Source organism: Macrotis lagotis, chromosome X, assembly GCF_037893015.1.
Source record: "Macrotis lagotis isolate mMagLag1 chromosome X, bilby.v1.9.chrom.fasta, whole genome shotgun sequence".
In the NCBI taxonomy this organism is placed as follows: Eukaryota; Metazoa; Chordata; class Mammalia; order Peramelemorphia; family Peramelidae; genus Macrotis; species Macrotis lagotis.
In genome coordinates this window covers 288,987,234-289,003,719 of record NC_133666.1, presented here as the reverse complement: position 1 = coordinate 289,003,719, position 16,486 = coordinate 288,987,234, and the positions used below count along the sequence as shown (strand labels likewise).

At 34.5% G+C, this 16,486-nt stretch overlaps 1 long non-coding RNA gene across 1 annotated transcript in view; it reads right to left on the bottom strand.

Moving 5' to 3' along the window:
• Positions 1 to 1,241: 1,241 nt before the first annotated feature.
• Positions 1,242 to 16,486, bottom strand: part of LOC141502267 (uncharacterized) — a 97,378-nt gene continuing 82,133 nt past the window's right edge. The window contains exons 2-3 of the long non-coding RNA XR_012472480.1: positions 5,655 to 5,739; positions 1,242 to 1,289 (exon numbers count right to left, since the gene is read on the bottom strand). This is a non-coding gene — a long non-coding RNA (uncharacterized LOC141502267). The remainder of the gene's footprint in view (positions 1,290 to 5,654; positions 5,740 to 16,486) is intronic.

The window sequence follows — 16,486 nt, the reverse complement described above, 5'->3', positions numbered from 1 at the left end:
CTGAGTTAGTAGTTAGTGATGGAGATGCAAAAAAGAAAAGAAAGTATACAAATGAAATATTAAGACAGAATGCTCAGAAAGGGACACAAATGGATAATTTTGTTATTACCATGCTAAATTAAAAAATGAACTTACAAATACTTTTTATCACTTTTCAGTTGTGTTCAACTCTTTGTGACCCCATTTGGGGTGTTCTTAGCTTGCTCCGGATCACCCAACTAGTAATAGTCCGAGACCAGAATTGAACTCAGATCTTCCAGACTTCAGATTTGTTCCTCTATCCACTATGTAAATTATGTAACAATTATTAATTTCACATACAATGCTCTTTTTGTTCACCTTTGTATCCTAAAATGTTCATGTTTGTTGAAAATTTTTAACTCATAATTATTTCAAAAAAGAAATTTTCAATAAAAAAGAGAACTAATGGAGTTGCTTGATTTCCTGTACTTGGATCTACTAGGAAACAGCATCTGTTCTACACCATGCAACTTCAGAAATGAGCTATCTTATAAGTTAATGGTCTCTTTATTAGAAATCTTCAAACAGAAGGTGGGTAACCACAAGTTATAGATATTGTACATAGAAGTCAATTTTCAGATATGGGTTAGAGTAGATAACCTATGAGCTAGCTCTCTTCCAGTTCCAAGTTTCTAGTCTATTAATATAGCAAAGTAAAATGAGAACCATGTTAAATATAGGATTGCAAATGGCCTTTTAGCATTATTTATACTTGCCTTCTCATTCCATGAGCTTCTGGCAACATATGATTATGGTCCCCAATTCTGTCTATTCTCCTCCCTAGTACTTCAAATCCTTGAGAAAAACCCAACTTTTTATACTGGTCATAATAAGGTCTAATAATTTGAATATCTCTTTCCAAATTAAACAAGCAGATTTTAAAAGATAATGTTATTTAAAATCAGAAGCTAGAGTTAACGATAAGGAAACTTTTAGATGCTATGAATATTTTGTGTATGTGCTCATCTGTGAAAGAGATAATCTCCTCTGACAGTTAATCTACAAATTTCTTTGAAAGTTAATCTACATTTTCCCCCACAAGTTGCACTCTGGTCAACCTATATATGGCATATACATGTACATATTAATTAGAAATCCATTATCCTGATAGGAAGTGTCCTGTGTGTATATAGAAAAATTGACTTTTAAAAAAATTAATTAAATTATTTTATTTAACACTTGATAATATCCCATAGATATGATAAGACAGATACTTTTTACCTTTTAAATGTGCAGTTAGAATAGCAAGAGCTAACTGGTGCAAATTCCTGCAAAACACATTTAGGTGAAAAAATTAAAATGGTAAAACACTGTGGACTGATGCACAGTCATTTAATTCCATTCAATTATGTTTTCTGGAAACTGTAACAAGTATTCTTTGGTCCAAGTGAGGGGGAAAAAAAGACTTTCACTTCCTAAAAGAAACCTCTAGCTGACTGATTTTCAAATACAAATCATAACCTCCTTGTTGGATCAAGGGTATAATTTTTCTTATAAGGTACAAGGATTTAAAACCTCTGGACAAGCCCACTTAATTATAGGCCCCTCAGAAACAAAACAGAAATGATGAATTTTCATTATGGAAACAACCACACTGAGTGTTTGTTTAGCAAATGTGGGTAATTATTCCAACTCATTTCAAACATAGACCCATTTCTCTAGAACTGGAGGCATATTTCCTAATGAAAAGCTGTGATCTCAGCATTTGGCATTCGAAAATCTTTTTCTCCCACACCTCTCATTGTGTTGATACATTTCTCAATATTTAAAAAGTTTTTTCTTCCCTAGTGTTATATGTATGCACACTAACTTCCAGAGGGAGAGATGAACTGAGTGTGTTCATGAAAACAAGTTTCTCTTTGGACCACAGGGCCAAAATCCAATCTTTCTTGCCAATAATCCCTCATATCACTAATATCTTCAACATTCCCTAAGCAAAATCTTTAGTTTAATTCTTTGATGTGAGACACCAAAGACTCAGCCAACTATGCTACTTATAGTCAGAAGAAATATGTTCATGAATTTACTAAGACAGAAGTCCTCACAGGTCTTCAAATGGACAAGAGATAAATAGTCTTTATTAGAGTAAGGATTTGAAATTGATCTTACAACCCTCAACCAGAAAACTAATATCTCTCAACAGATTAGTCAACAAGTTTTTACCAAGTACCTAATCTATGTCAGGGGCTATGCTAGACAATGGGGTATGTGCCTTAACATGAACTCAATAAAATTTGGAGAATATTAAAATCCACTACAAAGAAAAATGAAGCTTACACAAGCTTTCCTGAGGAGAGATATTCGCAAAATATAGGGCAATTAGGGAAGATGGTGGAAACTAGTTGTATCCACTGGACCCCAAGGGGAATTGCATGCAAATCATCATGGGAGCCTAAGTGGATTTGGGCATTCCATTGGACATCTTATCCCCACAGACCAGTAAAGTCTGATAGATTTTTAAGAGTCAATGAATATAAATTCAAAATAAATAAAATCTTTCTTAAAAAAAGAGTCAATGAATATATTTATTATGCATTTATTAGAACAGGCATTGGGGGGAAGGGGATGAGAAGACTGGACCTGGGGACGGAAGCTGGTTCACATTAGTATGGAGGAGGGAAGGCTTCTGGTGAATTGGAGGGTAGTTGATATTGTAACTCCCCTCTGACTGTAAAAGGAGTTTGTGGTTATAATTCCGGTCTTATTCTGAAAGGGTGACTATGTTTTCTTATTGGACACTTCTAAAGTTTCCTGGACCTTTTTCACTTAATGAGTTGTGGAGGTTACTGGATTCCTTATAGTATATAAAACAGACTCTTGCCTCTAGGAGCTTACATTAAATAGTTAGAGATAAAATATATGAATATAAATGTGTGTTTATATCTGAAGGCAACCATGGTTCAGCGGAAAGAATACTGGTTTTGGATTCAAAAAATATGGGTTCAAATCTTTCCTCTGTCATTTATTATTCATAGGATCTTGGAAGTTTAACTAACCTTTTTGGGTCCCAGTTTCTTTATCTTTAAAATGAGAATATTGTTTCTGGGGGGGAAAATGGAATGTAAGGCAAAAACTCTTAATTTATCAATACTCTTTGAGCCAGTGAGATCAATATTGGGTCTGTATCCCAAAGAGATCAAAGGACTTAGATTTATAAAAGCATTTATAATGAATCTTTTTAGAAAAAAGCAAAGAACTGAGAATTGAATAAATACCCTCTAATTGGGGAATGGATGGATAGGCTAGAGCATATAAATGTTATAGAATATTACTTTGCTGCAAGAAATTAAGGAGATAGTGTCAGAGAAACCTGGGAAAATTTGTATGAACTAATAGTTCAGGTATAGGGATAGGGATAAAAATTGGACCTGTGATTTCATTGGTATAGAGAATCTCCAGGTGAAAAAAGTTCAAAACTTGCCAATATCAGCAGTCTATAATTTAGAGTCTTGGATGGTTGCCCAGTCACTGAGAGGATAAGTGACTTTCTCAGGGACACAAATCTAATATGTGTCCAAAACAAGATTTTAACTCAAAACATCTTGGCTTCAAGTCAGATTTTTCTCCCATTGAACTATGATACTAATAAGTAAATTCAAAAATATATTCAAAGTAATTGGGAGGAGAAGGTAGAGCAGAGAATGGAGACTAGAGATGCTGAGGCAAAATTAGGTATGTATCATGAGGGAGAATGAGGCAACCAGGATTATTCTTAGGCAGAGAACCTGAGTGGCACTTAAGATGGTGCCATTTTCCTGACAGAATTAGGAATATTGAGAAAAAGAGGAAGTTGGAGGGGGAAAATGATTCTTTTGGTTTGGAATATGTTGAATTTGTTCTGACTACAGGAAGCTTCAATTCATAATAATCAAAAGAGAGTTAGTGATTTGGAACTACAGAATAATTTACAGTTGTATGTCACTTGGATTTTTTCAAAGCAGTTTCATATTTTTTTCTTTCTTTTGATCTTCATGTAAACCTTTGGTCAGGGGCAGGACACATCTTTATTCTCTCTGTTTTATTGAAATATGATATGTATCAGTGGTTACTACTCTTTTCATTTTTGGGGGGAGAAATAATATTGCATGTGATATTTTCAATTTTTCTTTTATTTTTTCCTCTTACCAGCCTATTTTGAAAATTAATTCAAATATTGTCTGTGACACTTGTGGCTTGAATTTTTTAAACAGCAAATATTTATGTTTATATTCAATTGCCTTTCCTAGACTCCCTTTTTATGTGCCATTTCTACTTTTTCACATGATATATTGTTTCTTACCTAGAATCCATTTGTGGTCATTTCACTATCATTGATGATGAAAAGAGAATCCATACACAAAAATATGGATAGATATATTCCTTTTGATATTTAAGTATTCTTCAAATTAGCAATATTAATTGGATCCCATGCAAAGCTTTCTGCAGGTTTATTTTTTTCTTTACAAATTGTAGCTCCTTTGGAAAGTAATATTAACAATATTTCCAATTATCTGTCCCTGTATTGTTTTGCAAATGGGTTTGAATTAGAACCCAGGATTCCATTTAAGTGTTATATATCTTTGCTTAACAAAATAACATATTTGCAGTCTTAGGCAGTTTCTTGTTTTTTTTTTGACTTGTGTGATTATATCTCATAAATCAAACTTCTCTTAATAAATAGTCTTTACTTTTATTTCTCATTTCTTGAGACAATTTCTTTAAATGAATCAGACTAAAGCTAACATAACTTCTTCAATTCTTTGTTCTTTTTTCCTAATTTGATATCAGCACCAAATTTGACTTTTATTCTAACATATCTTTTAAGCTCCATCATCTATAATAGATGGTGGGAGGATTAGTTGCAATTGTTTTCATGGAATTTTATTTGGATATTCTTATCATGATCCATGCATGACTTGCAACCAAATAGATCCCATGTTAGGTCTGAAGTATTCTTACCCTCAATACCCACTTTCACAATGGAGTCAGGTTTCCTGACCTAGCTTGGCTATATCTCTCCTTAAGGGTCCTAAGGGTAACTTTGGGGGGTTAGTATGATTTTTTAATATAATTAGAAATTATTTGAAATCCCCCTTTCTTGCGTGTTTTTCCCCAATATTATCAGTTAAGAGGCAGCTAAATGGTATAGTTGGAGAGACTCTCTGAGTTCAAACTTGGCTTCAAATATTTTCTAACTATGTTACCCTGGCCAAGTCACTTAATCCTGTTTGCCTCAGTTCTCTCATTGTAAAATAGGGTAAAGCAGGAAATGGTTACCCACTCCAGTATCTTTGCCATGGAAATCCCAAAATGGGGTGATGAAGAGTCAGAAATGACTGAAAACAACTGGACAATAATCAAAAAAGTTGGATGATAAGTAGGAGTAGAGTGCTGAACTTGGAGTCAGGAAGATCTGAATTAAAATATTGCCTTAAACAATTCTGACTATTCTGGCTCTAGGAAAATCACTAACTTTTTGTTCAGCCTTAGTTTCCTCATTGGCAAAATGGAGGCAATTAAAACACCTCCCTTCTAGAGTTGCTGTGAGGATCAAATGAAATGTATGCTTTAAAGCACTATATTAATGTTACCATTTACTATGAAATGTTTCATTACATTTTTTTTTGCTTCTTTTGGCACCCAGTAATACTGACCTCAGTTTGAAGACTTAACTTCAAATACTTCATGGCCATGTGATCTTTGGCAAATCACCTCATTCCCTATGTCTCATTTTTTCATCTGTAAAATAGAGATAGGAATACATGTTAGCAGTAATACGTCCTCAGGTGGTTATTGTAAGAATTAAATGAGATTTTATATATGTCAAATACTTTGTAATTTGCAAAACATTATAGGAATGCCATCTTTATGATAATTTAATTTATAATAAGATATTAATTTGGACATTATTAAATTCCTTTTATATGTATTTTGTTTTGCACTCTGAACATCAGCCTGGAAAAGCATAGAAAAGTTTATTAGTAAAAAGCAGCTATTTGGGGCTGTGTTCAAAGTTCTTGGTCTGGAGTCAGGAAGACTTGAGTTCAAATCAGGACACTTTGTGATGCCAGACTACTCTAGACACTTTGTGACCCTAGTCAAGTACCTTAATACCTGCCTCCCAGAGCTGTTGTGAGGTTAAAATAAGAATTTTTGCAAAGCATTTTGCAAATCTAAAATATTCTTTATACCTGCTGGCTGTTATTTGTTGTTATTATATCATTTCAGCTGTATCTCACTCTATGATCCCATTTAGAGTTTTCTGGAATGATTTTATATTTCCTTCTCCAGTTCATTTGACAGAAGGGGAAATTGAGGTAACCTGGGTTAAGTTACTTGCCAAGAGTCATTAATAAGTGACTGAGGCTGAATTTGAACTCATGAAAAGGAATCTTCCTGATTCCAAACCCAATGATTTATCCACTGCATCATCCGGCTGCTCTTAGCTATTAAGGATGCCCAGCTACTAGGTTCAGAATTCTGATTCTCAATGCTATTATGACCATCTTCTACTTCCATAAGAGCAGTATCTCAGAAAGGAGAAGGAGGGAAACAGGGCAAAGCAGTAAGAATTGAATACTTTTTAGACCATCTACAAACAATTTAACTGATATATGAAGTATAAATGGTGGAAAATATATATTATGGGGAATTAATGAGCTGGTAGGAGCTTAATTATCCAGTTTAAGATACTGAGGATCAGTTCTAGGGCATTGGTAATGGAAATAGATATGTTGGACATGAAAGATAATGATGAAATTCAAAGAAATTAGGCTGTGGTCACAGAGCAAGTGACAGAACTAAAATTGGCTAGAACCTACTGACTAATCCAATAAATGGGAATGCATACCAGTGCAGAGCAGAGGACTGAAATTAGTGCCAGAGTTAGTGCTCACTCTGGTTTGTCTGTCATCAAGCTAGACCTAGGTTAATTTGTTAATTAGCAAGATCAAAATCTAGCTAATGAACCTCACAGAGAATAAAGTTCAGGGCTTGGAGTCAGGAAGACTCATTTTTGGAGTTCAAATCTAGTTTCAGACATTTACTAGCTCTGTGATCCTGGACAAGTCACTTAATCTTCTTTTGTCTCAATTTCCTCATCTGTAAAATGAGCTGGAGAAGGAAATGGAAAACTACTCTAGTCTCTCTACCAAGAAAACCCCAAATGGGGTCATGAAGAGTCAGACATGTCTGAAAAATGACTGAACAACTTTTATCATCTTACAAATACAAATCTAGGGTTTCTGAGACATGTTCAGTGAATTATCTTAGATCAATTATCTTAGATCAATAATGGATTGCACAGATCTGGGTTATATGTTCCAATGTGTTCTATCTCATCATATTAATTTTGATTAGAAGAATTTGTTGGAAATTATGGTCAAGCTCTGCTGCCAAATGATTAAATTTCCTCTTCCTTTCCCTTGCCTATCCTCCAATGTGAAAACCTAGATATCCAGCTACATATTACAAAGGAAAGCATTATTAATAGTTTCTTTTTAGGAGGAATTTGGATCTGTGATTTCATCAGGGGGAACTTCTGATGTGGAGATTCCTTCTGTCAATGCAAATCATCAACTTTTCTGTGATTCATCTTAGAAAGTGTCCTAGGGCTCTGAGACAGTTAGTGATTTCCCTATAACAGTACAACTAGCATATGTGAGAATCAAGACTTGAACCCAGGGTTTCGTAATGACCCCGTCATCTCTCTCTCTACTCTGTTGCATTGCCTCTTTATGTTAGTGGAAAAGAATTCAATGTGACCCAATTTGAACCTTGGCTTTAATGCTAACATAAATCTGTCCCACACTCTGTTTGATTTCCAACAAAAATTTAGTAATCATCTTGGGACAGCTCCACTGCAGATGTAATCAAAGCCACAAAAAAGGTGAAATGTAATAATGGCTAAAGCTCTCAGTCACTGGGCTGTGAACTCTTAAAAGCTCAAGATCACAGCAAATCCAGGATTATCATAAGAGACTAGGAATGTCTTTTGTGAATTTCAGAGCAAATAAACATTGATAATATCATTGATGGGTTGAAGAAATAATATATGGGATGTATGACTCCATTTCCCAATGTTGACAGATGTTGTTATAACATAAAAAGCAAATAAAAACAACAGGCAAAAAACCCCAACACAAGGCCAGTGAAAAGTGTTACTGAACTCACTATTGCTTTTTTTTTTTTAACATGATACACTTTGTCATTTGATACTAATAGGACAACAATTATCACCTGGTGAAGTTGGTTCTTTATATTTGGTGAAGACATAATGGACCTGAGAATGAGACAATTACTCTTAGCCATTGCCAATGTGTTAATCTGTTTTGTGAAGTGATATGTGTTTGTTCCACTTAGGGAGAGGAAAAATGAACAAAAAGTGGATCAAATTTATATTGACTTTGGGTCATATTTAAATTAAATTAACCCATTAAATTGGGTCATATTTAATTATGCTGGGAGAAGGGAGATGATAGGTTGGTTAACAGTGATCTATACACTAATAAAAGTATCTGTAAAATATTTTTTTCTAAATGTCAGAGTCGTGTGCTTACTTTGGGCCTTTCAGCTAGTAGAGAACAAAGACTGTCTGCATTTATCAGATCTGATAAAAATCATACCATGATGCTGCCCAGCAGCAGGGTAATGATTTTGATTGTTTTGTTCATTAAAGTCCAATTTTTCATCATCTCCACTCCACTGGGGCTTAATAGAGTTCCAAACTCCCTTTGAAGTCAGAACCAGGTAAGAAATGAGGCCAAAATGGCTGTGGCCAGACCTGTACATCCTTTCCTGGCCAGTCCCTACCCTCATGTAACCCCTAAATAGCAAAACAGCTGAACAGAGAAGACACAAAACTACACAAAACCCCCAAATCATTGAACACATAAAATTGCTTTAATATGTCAAGATATAAAAAGTCTGAGAGAATCTGCTTAATCAAAGACCATTCATTCTAAAGCCACCCAGAGTGCAGCCAATCTATGAGATTAGGGGTAATCAGAGCTATAGAGGGAATTTTTTTTGTCAAGATTTTCAGTTGTACAGCTTAGTATTGTACCCATGCTTCTACAATAAGAGCAAGTTCATTTTACTTTATGATTTTTTCCTTTTTAGATCTGTTCTATGATTTATTTGATTAGTCATAGGACTCTGAGAGACTTTCCCACAGATATATTAGGTAGTAAGGGAGAAAAGAAGAATTAGAACTCTGATCTACTGACTCCAAAGTTAATGAGGTTCCTGAGGCTTCTCTTTGTCATAATTCATAATTTCTACACATCATCACTCCTGCTTGCCTCACTTGCTTTCATCACTGAAGATACAGCATTCCTATTCTTTATAGAATAGTCTCCCAATTTTTGCCCCCCAAATTACAAGTTAGGAGTGCAGTAGGTTGAGTGCTGGTTGTAGAGTGAGGAAGATCTGAGTTCATATCTAACCTCAAACGCTTACTATGTGTATGAACCTGGGCAGTTTTAGTCTACCTCAGTTTCCTCAACCGTAAAATACAGATCATAATAGCCACTACTGCTCCACCATTGTTGTAAGGATTAACTGAGAAAATATTCACAAAGTTTTTTTAGCATAGTGTCTGGCACACTAGGTATGTACTTGATAACCGATTATTTACTTCCTTCTTCCTTAAGAAGTTGTTGCAGCAGCATTCCCCCAATCCCTTTTCTTTTATTTTCTATCTTTCCATTGTTTCACTTGCCTACAAACATGCTCAAGTCTCTCCAATCCTCAAAATATCTTCCTTGCATCCCTCTAAACCTGTATGACCATTTTATCATCTCTTTCTAATAACTGCTAATCTTTTTTACCCTTACTCAATGTCTCAGCTTTTTCATTATGTTCTCTCTCCCCTCAGTCTCTTGTAACCTGTTTTTTGCCCCTCCTTCTCTGCTCAAACTGTACTACCAGAGACACAGTGACTTTTCAATCATTAGATTCAAGTTTTTTTTTTTTTTTAATTTTCACCTGCTCTTCAGCTTTTGGAGCTCTTGACCATTTACACTCATTTGATACTCTTCCCCTTTTTTTTGGCTTCAGAGTACTAGAATTTGCTGGGTTCTTCTTTAGCCCCTGATCTATATCTTATATTTTTACTGACACCTTCAGGTGGGCATTCTCTAAAGGTCATTCACTTCTCCTCTCTACATTTGATAATATTCACTCCCATTCCCTTACTAATACTATGTAACCAACCTCCAAATATCACTTAATAAATATTTATTGATTAAGCATGAATTGTATCCAGTCCACTTCTTTTTTAACCTTCACATTTTCATCTCCTTACAAAATACCTCCTCTTGGAAGAGCCACTAGAATCTCAAAATAATGTATTTAAATTGAACTCATTTTTCCTTAATTTTCTTAATCCTTCTACCTTAAGTTTTTTTTTTCCATGTGGGATCACTATTCATCAAATGTTCCATGTTTGTCACCAAAGAATCTTTTGTTACTATATTCTGTTGTTTACACCTCTACAATAGCTCTTATAGGTATTTCTCTTCTATGTCATCTCCATTGTATTTGTGCAGTCTCACTCCCACCTATCTAATACTGTTGCACCGATCTCTTTACTTGTCTTTCTGCCTCTATAGTCTCCCATTTTAAAAATATTTTTCAGAATAATAATTTTATGCTTTGATCTGAACATTGTTACTCCATTGCTAAAAATTCTCCATTTGCACCTTTCTTGCTTGCAGAGAAAAGTTTAAATTCATCTACTTAGCATTCAAGGATTCCTATAATCTGATATCACTCTTACTTAATATCACTGCATTCTGCATCATCCAACTAAACCAGGCTATTCTCTAAATACCTGAAGTGGCCCCATGCCTATATCTATTTATTTGATAGATTTGTTTATTATTTTTCCAACGATATAGAAAGATAGTTTTCAACATTGATTTTTATAAGGTTTTGAATTCCAATTTTTTCCTTCCTCCCTTCCCTTGACAATGAGTAAACTAAAATAGGTTGTACATGTATAATTATGTTAAACATATTTCCATATTAATAATGTGAAACAAGCATCAGAACAAAAGGGTAAAACTGTAAGAAGGAAAAACCATAAAACATAAAATAAATTTTAAAAATTGAAAATAACATGTTTGGTCTGTATTGGTCCCATGCTTTTATGCCTTTGTTCATTATGTCCTCACGACTGGGATGCTCTTCATCTCTATCCTTGTTTGTTTATTCCTAGTCATCCTTTAAAAATCAGTTCAGTCATCGATCTCTGCGACAAGCCTCTTATCTTCATACCATTGACATTTCATGATCCTCTCCCAACAGAGTAAGAACCCTTTGAAGGTAATTTCATATTTTATATAAACCTATGTCTCCTCCAGGGCCTTGTGCAATCTTAAATTTCTGACAGAGCTCCCCCATCAAAAGAGGTCCTTTCTTTGTTCATATGTCCCTCACCTAACATGACAGCTATTTGGAATTCAGCCTCCATTGACTATAGTTATTGGAACACTCAATATGAGGCTTCAATGCAAATGTCCTAGATGAGTCAAGTTTCAGAGACAGAAGAGAAAGCAGAAGCAGAAAAAAAAAGGAAAAGGCAAGATCAACACTTTGGCTAAAATAGACTACTATCATGAGTTAATTATTCAAAGTCATGAATTGAAATGTTATAAAAGCTTGCCAGCTTTAGATAATTTAGGGAAGGAAATCATAGACTGAACAACTTTCTATTATCAGGGAGGGTAACCATAAATTGGAATTGAACAACTAAATAATTTATACTTTGGAATTGAGGGTCCAAATTGTAAGAATTCCCATTCTACTAGATACATGACTTGGGCCTAGTTTCCTCAATTGTAAAATGGAGATAATAGCAATTCTTACCTCACAGAGTTGTTCTGAGGGTTAAATGAGATATTTGTAAATGCTTAGAATAATATGCAGAAGATAGTAATAAATGCTTGTTCTCTTCCCCACCCCACCTTTTTTCTTTCTTTTGTAGTAAATGGGCAAGAGATTGCAAGGAAGCCCCAACAGGGTCAATACAAAAACAAAAAAAAAATGTCTTCCAAACACCAAAATGTTTGTAGCAACATTTTGTGTGTGTGTGTGTGTGTGTGTGTGTGTGTGTAGAAACACATACCTTCTTATGACCAATAGCAGCCATCTTTTGGGAGGGGAGAGGGAAGAAAAAACAGAAATTTACATGATAACTTTATTATATATTTAAAAGGAATAGTAAGTTGTACATAATGGATTTGCAATTTCATTTACAATTATATTTTTTTACTATACTGTTATGAAATGCTTTTTTAATGTCATAAATTAAAAATAAAATAAATAAAAGTTTAAAAAAGGAAGACATATGAAATGGTGTAATGTAAAGTTCACAGAACTGGGAAAACAATACACAATGATGACAATAAAATAAATGGAAAGTACAACTGAACAAGATCAAAAGTTAAAACTGAAAGCTCTATAATTATATTGACAAAGCTTGGTCCCAAAGTAAAAATAGAAGACACTTATCTTTTCCACCCTATTCAATTCCCCTTTCCCCCATTTCTTTGGAGAGATGGAGCACTATGAGTATGAAATATTGTATACAATATCAGAATTTCTGATTTGTTGGTTCATTTTTATAGACTTTTTTATTTTCTTCTTTATAGCAAGGAATATTGTTTTTGGAGGGAGTTGAAATCTCTGAAAATGTAGGTGATAGAAAAATAAAATACAGCAATTTTTTTAAAAAAAGAAAGTTCAGAAAGTCTATCAGAAAATGCATTGCATTTGAGGTTAGGAAAAAGAGATTTGCCATCTGGTTCCACTATTAACTATCCTTGGTAAATTACTTCAACCCCATTCCAGCTTACTCATGAATAAGACAAGATTGTTGAATTAGCTGAACCCTGATCTGCCTTCTCATTCTAAAGTCTCAGATGCTATGATGAGACATGCAAGTGTGCCTTTTTTGTCTTTGAAGTCCATTCATCTTCTACTCTGCACTTGCAGATGAAGAAGAAAAGGTGAGAGTGATATACACAGAAGCAGAAAATCTGGGGAAGCATTACAGGATAGAGACAGACAGAAAGACACAGAGATAGAGGGACAGAGACAAAGACAAAGACAGAGATAAGAGAGAAAACCAGTGATAGAGACAAAGAAAGAGATTGGAGGCATGGACAAAAACAAAAACAAAGACAGATGAGTAGAGAACTGGCCCTGGAATCAGAAGGACCTAAGTTCAAATCCAGCCTCAGACATTTGATATGCGACCTTGGTCAAGTCACTTAATCCTATTGCCTTGAAAAAAAAACAAACAAAAACAACAAGAACAAAAAGGTGAATATTTTAAAATTAAGGAGGAAGAAGCTATTTTTTAAAAAAATTTTACTTGAAACTACTTTTTTTTCAGCTCTTGGGAATTTTAATCAAATCAAACCTATAGAAAGAACGTTCTGAGACCAGGACTTATAGTAATAATAATAATAATAAAAATAATAATAAATGTATTATGTAGCAATTTAAAGTGTAGTGTTCTGTATCCATTATTTGATTTCACCCTTATAATAACCCTAACCCTTACCCAGTAAGATAGGTACAAGAGATATCATAATGCCCATTTTTATAGATGAGGAAATTAAGGCTCAGAGGTTTAGTGACCACCAAGCTAGAAAGCATAGAGGAAGAATCTGAAACTAAGTCAGTGTTCTATCCATGCTGCCATCAGTCAATTAGAGAACACTGAATTAAGCAATTCAATCATGAAAATGCATTTTTTTTGACTAAAAGAATAAAGAAAGCCTTTTTCCCCCAACAGGGGGAATATTTTGAAATAGTCACACTCAATCTGGTTCACATAGTCTTGGATGTCTGGTTCAGGGCAGGCTCTAAACCAACTGCTCTCTGCAAGGTCGGCTCTTTCTTGTGGTGCTCAGTCAGGAACCATCTGGTCTGTTGAAAATGAATACAAAACCATTTATGGGCTTTGAAGAGCCCATAAAGTCACAAATTTGAAATGCCTGAGCTGGCTACGATACATGATTGCAAAACACATAAGGGTAGTTTGGGTTGAATTCACCCCTGAATTTTGCAAAATTTATCTTTGAAGATTCTGAGGCAACTAGTGGGAAGATGCTAATTAGGAAACAAGCAGAAACATAAAACTGTCTCTCTAAAGGACTGTGTCATAAGATGTAAAGCAGCAAGAATTTTTAGAGGTCAGGTAGGCTGATCCAGCTCATTTTATAGATGAAACAATTGAGGCTTTGAGAGTCAAAGTTCAAACAATGATACAGAAAGATTCAGTGGGGTTTATCAACTACTACATGGTAGTCTATTGAATTTGCTAAAGAAAATAGTATTTACAGTAACAACAACAGCAATATTAACTTTAAGATTTTCAAAGTACTTTCCTTACAACAATCCTGTGAGGCAGGAAAGTGAAACTACACCCCTTTTGCAGATGAGAAAATTGTGTCTTTGATGGGATAAATTACATACTGAAGGTCACAAAGCTAGCTAATGTCCTTAGGTTGAATTCGATGCTTCAGCATGATATTCACCCCTTATCATTTCAATCAAGAACTCAAAACCTGCATGTTTAAGTATTTGCATTCTTTGGAGGTGAGCTTTAGAAGTATGTTAGAAATATACATCTGTTTCTTAATATGTACAAAATTGGCAGCATAAACTAAGTGTTATGTAGTAACATGAAGAAGTACTAAGTCTTTCTGTTGACAAGTAAAGGCAAAGAATCCCCAATAACCTGGCATCTGATTTCAGGCTGAAAATAATCTAGCCCCAGTTCAGAAGTATTTGAGTTATTTACATTCAAGTTTCTTCCTGCCCAGATAGCACCTGGGGACCAGAGGAGTTGCAATGATGTAGGACACCTTCTTATCACTAGGGCATAAAGATTTTGCAGAGTGTACCTGCATGAGATAAGAGAATCAGGAGACTAGTTGTCCATATCTCATCCTCAACTAAAACCTGGGGATTGCAAGAGCTTCTTCTCCTTATATAATATCTGGAATATGATTAAAGCTACAATTGTCTTACATATTTTGAGCAACTGGTTAGACTTGAGCAGTAGCCAATTCATTCTCCCTTTTTGGAAGGTTTCAAGCAAAAAGGGAAGAAGAGTGGTCATTAAAGATGGCAGCAGAAGTAAGTCATTGGTCTGCTATTAGATAACATTTGAGGTCCCTCCTAGCTTTTAATTCCAATGATTCTATAAAAATGCAAGTCAACAAACCCTTTTTAAGGGCCTATTATTTTTCCAGTTAAGTTGTCAAGTTCTAGGGAATTTGACAATAAAAAGATCACTGGTAATTTTGGAGGAAGGCTAAATTGCAAAAGGTTTAGAAGACAGTGAATGGAGAGTAAATGAACAAATCTATGAATCTATTTTTTTCTCAAGGAGTTAGTCAAGAAGGGAAGGGGTTATAGGATTAGATGAGGCAATACCGGTGCAATGGGGAAACCCTTAACACCAGAGCAGAGACCCCAATGCACAGAAGGTGAGTGAACAAGACTTCACAGACCTGAAGGTCAGGAAGCTTCATATTGTACATTCCTTAAAAATCATGAACTAGATTTAAATGAATATGAAATAGAGGAAAACCTTAACTATAAAACTACTATGGTGATAAGATCAAAACACCATTTCAGAAGAGGACATGGGGAAAGGACCCATATGTGAAGCCCCAGAGAGGAATATGAATTAGCCTCAAGCTCAAAAAGTCCTCTTGGAAGAGATCCAAAAGTACTTTTATAATCAAGTAGGGGGATTGGGAAAAGAAATATGAAGTATGCAAAGAGAGATTTAACAGTTTGGATAAGGAAACCAAAAAAATTGAAGAAAACATCTCCTTCAAAAATACAGTTGGTAAAATGGAAAAAGAAATCCATTTCTTCAAAAATAAAATTGGACAAATAGAAAAGGAGATACAAAAACTAACTGAAAAAAGTAATTGCTTGAAAATTAGAATGGGGCAAGTGGAAACTAATGACTTTATGAGACACTAAAAATAAGTCAAGCAAAATAAAAAAATTAAAAATAGAAGAAAATATAAAATACTTCATTGGAAAAACACAACTGACTAGGAAAATCGATCTAGAGAAATAATTTAAGAATGATTGGATTACTTGAAAGCCATATTCAAAAAAAAGTATGAACAACATTTTTCAAGAAATCATCAAGGAAAATTGTCCTGGTGTTCTAGAACCAGAGGGTAAAATAGTCATTGAAAGACTTCACTGATAAGCTCCTGAAATGGAACTCAAAATGAAAATGCCAAGGAATTTTGCAACCAAATTCCAGAATTATCAGATCAGGGAGAAAATACAGCAGTCAGCCAGGAAGAAACAATTCAAATACCAAGGGACCATAGGCAGTATTATACAGCACTTGGCAGTATCAATATTAACGGATCAAGGGGCCTAGAAATAATATTCCACAGGACAAAGGAGTTTCAATTACAACCAAGATTCAATC